At 48.6% G+C, this 3,437-nt stretch overlaps 1 protein-coding gene across 1 annotated transcript in view; it reads left to right on the top strand.

The window, feature by feature from the left end:
• Positions 1-265: 265 nt before the first annotated feature.
• CNDP1 (carnosine dipeptidase 1 (metallopeptidase M20 family)) overlaps positions 266-3,437 on the top strand; it is a 31,124-nt gene continuing 27,952 nt past the window's right edge. Inside the window, exon 1 of the mRNA XM_015416735.1 lies at positions 266-300. The gene's annotated coding sequence lies outside the window, so the exon portion shown is untranslated. The remainder of the gene's footprint in view (positions 301-3,437) is intronic.

The following is a 3,437-nucleotide window of genomic DNA, read 5'->3' as shown; positions in this document are numbered from 1 at the left end:
TTGAATCCTATTCACCTTGCCCCGCCCCGCTGCCTTCTTTGGCCACCTGCACTTGTGTACGCCTCTGGCTCAGGAGAGAGCATAAAGTACCCGGGAGTAACAAGCTTGGAAGGATGAGAATGCACTGGGCCGCAGGCCAAATCCAGCCTTGATAGAGGCAATAAGTAGACGAATGCAAATTAGGCACAGCCAGACTAACACGGACTTGCAGGTTTGGAGAGAGGATCATGTAGTGTTTAATGCTGTAGAGTCCAGGTGAGCAGAACACTGAGCAGCACACCACTTTATGCCAGCCCCTCTGTAAGTATTATATCACATTGTCACTTTCTCCTCCGCACTGTCATACATACCACTTGATGTAGAACTTTGTAATGGGAATTTGGACCCAGTTCAGAACCTGTACCTGTTTACAAAACAGGAGAGGTTTTCTGACACTCAGATTTCCCCCCAGCAATATAATTTCAGTCCAGCGATTGAACTAAACAGCTGGGAGAAAGTTGGGAAGAGTCCGGCCTGATGAAGAGTTCTGGAGAACCTGAAAGCTTTCACACTAATGCTATTTTGGTTGATCTCAATACAAGGTATATTATGTGGCTTTTGCTTATGAATATTCACAGGAGTCTTCTGTGACATTAAAAACTAGCAAGGTTTTATTTCACACAAGCTTTTATGGACTAGGTCTGATTACATATCAGTCATTCGAAGAAAGCCTGTGAAGTCCCACAAGACTCCTATTTATTTTTGCGGTAGCAGACTGACATGGCTACCCCTCTGAAATGGAGATACATAAAGGTAGAAGTATTTCCATTTTCCAAAGTGTGCAGTGAACTGTCATTTCTTGTTGGAGAATTGTTCACCAAAACTGTACTGTAACTCTGCAGTGTTGAAATTTTAAGACAGCTGGTGTTTTCAGACAGATTTAACAGTTTGGTTGTTTGCTGAAAAGTTGTGACTGGCAAAAAAAACACAGACCCATTGCTGGGCCTGGTTCTGCCTCTGCTAAACATTTTAGTCCCTCTAATTTAAAGGAAGTCAGCAGAGAAAACCTCCTCAGTAAGGTAAGAAAAGATGAGCTTTCTCATTCTCTGGCTTCTAGGAGTTTTGCTTCTTTTTTTGCTGAAATCCATGATTTGGCCTCAATAGGCTCCCTGTCAATAGGCCCACATGCTGTCAGCTGCATGTGTGGAGCTCTTACACAAATATTCACCCCCATACACAGAGCTGCCTCCTCAATATGTGGATGGGGAAACCATTGGAGGCAGAGGACTTCCATGATCATACCCATAAGGATTCACTGAGCCAGAGCTATTTAAAAGAGTTGCTTATAGCTCAGAATTTCTACACAACCAAATGTGAAAAAATTCCAAGTAATACCCCTCTGAAGAAGAAGTTTGCTGCCAGTGTACTCCCTCTGTGGCTGCAATCCTAAACTTGTTTGCTCTGTCATTTCTGCTGAATTTGATGGGCCTTCAATCAACTACCCCTAAGCACAGGTTGTTGCTTGAATCTGTGAGCTGCTATCTTAAAGGGAAAGTCCATATTTATGTTTTTATTTATAATTTAGATTTGTGAATTGCTCAGTCCCTGAGTACTCAGGGCTCTGAGCGATGAACAACAACAAACATATATCACATCATAGTAAAACAACTACCAACAATTTAAAATTAATTAAAAGTAGTTAAAATGCTTCATAGATGGCATTAATAATTCAAATATCAGACTGTCTCACTACCAAGGCTCCCTCTAAGCTGTGGAGTCCTGTGAGCAAAAATTCTACTTGGTGAGCTCCTGGCATTAAAGTTGTGAGCGAGCGATTTGGCTGCTGCATGAATTAGTTTGCTCTGGAGCCATCCTTCCTGAGCTAAGACAAAAATCTGTGAGCCGGAGGCTAAAAAACTGTGAGCTAGCTCACACTAACTCAGGTTAGAGGGAACACTGCTCACCACCTCATAGATGGAAAAGAAAGGAAGAAGAGGGGGAGGCAGGGGGACGCGAGGGGAGTGCTGGACAAGATGGTACCCATCTCTGTCCTCAACCAAAAGCCTGGCAGAACATCTCTGCTGTCAGCTGCCACTGCCATGCCTTGGAATGTGTAGGGGGGTGGAGGCCTGGGGCTCACTCATCACCCTCCCTTCCTCCCTTCTTGTGCTTCAGCCGCTTATCTCACCAGGTGTCCTTGGAGTGGCGGTGTCTCCTAGCTCTCCTTTTTCCGCTGGGAAACTAATGGCTCTGCTTTAGCCTGTGCTGCAGGGTGCTTGCTTATTGGCTTGGTAGTATCAGGGGGTCTCCTTTGAAGGGGGTATAACCTCTGGGGTTCTCGCCTTCCCTGCCATTTTTGACACAAGAGTTCAAGGTGTCTCATATACTTCCTCCCTCAATAAACTGAATCTGCTGAAGATCCTGGTGTTGCGCATGATTGACTGGGAACCCTGACAAAGTGTCAGGAATCCTCTATAGCCTCTACCCATATCTCTCTACCTTGAGATGAGCGGTGAGGAGGAATCCGTTACACATACAATGACCGCGGAGCAGGTGCCGGTGACCATGGCTCCACCAACAACCATGACGCCGGCAATGACGCATCAAGGGTTGGTGCCATCCACAAGGGTGTTGTTATTAGGAGCAGAAGGGGGTGCAGTGCCTTGACTCCCCAAGGACTCATCTACCCATCGGAGATGGGGGGTGTTCAAGGCGGACACCCAGGAGACGTGAATGCTCATGCCAGCTCCTGGCACCTTGAGCCAGTATGATAGGCCCAAGAAGAGGCTGCAACACCAGAGTGGGGCAGAGGAGGGCGGTTGGGAAGAGAGACTGGCCCTCGAGGAACTCATGCTGGATGTGCCGAGACTGGTGGCCCAAGATGACCTGCAATTGCAGTGCCCTGCACTGCCTCCACCAGCCCAGCAGCTGCCCACTCTCCCTCCCCCTGGGCCACCAAGGGACCAAGTGCCACAACCCCTGTCACCGGTGGCCCCACGAGAGCATTGTCCCACCAAGCTCCTGGATGCAATGTTCAATGGCAACTCTGAGAAGCTGGTGTTCTTAGTGGTGCAGGTAGAGAAGTTTGTCACATACTGGGGCCACCTGTTCCCTACAGAGGAGCGTAGAGTGGACTATATTGCCTCTAAGCTGAGGGATGGGGCAGCGGATTGGTACATCAGCCTGCACAATGCTCAGGGGCCCGAGCTACGTGAAGTTGACGAGTTCATGTGGGCACTGCGGGCACAATACGAAGACCCCATAGAAAGTAAGAAGGTCCAGACTTCCGGTTTATGGCGACACGCTGGCAGACGCACCTCCCGGACCTCCCGGGGGTGTGATCTGCGTGCTAGTGGTGGGGGGGGCGATTCTTCGCTCCCCCCCCGGAGCCTTTGTGAAAGGCTCCTAGCCATGGGGCTTTTGAAGGGTGGCCTCTTCACCAGCACGATGCTGGGGAA

This window comes from Gekko japonicus, unplaced genomic scaffold (genome assembly GCF_001447785.1).
Source record: "Gekko japonicus isolate JY-2015 unplaced genomic scaffold, Gekko_japonicus_V1.1 scaffold39, whole genome shotgun sequence".
Classification (NCBI taxonomy): domain Eukaryota; kingdom Metazoa; phylum Chordata; class Lepidosauria; order Squamata; family Gekkonidae; genus Gekko; species Gekko japonicus.
Note: the sequence above shows the minus strand (reverse complement) of the source record. Positions and strands in the feature narration are given on the sequence as shown.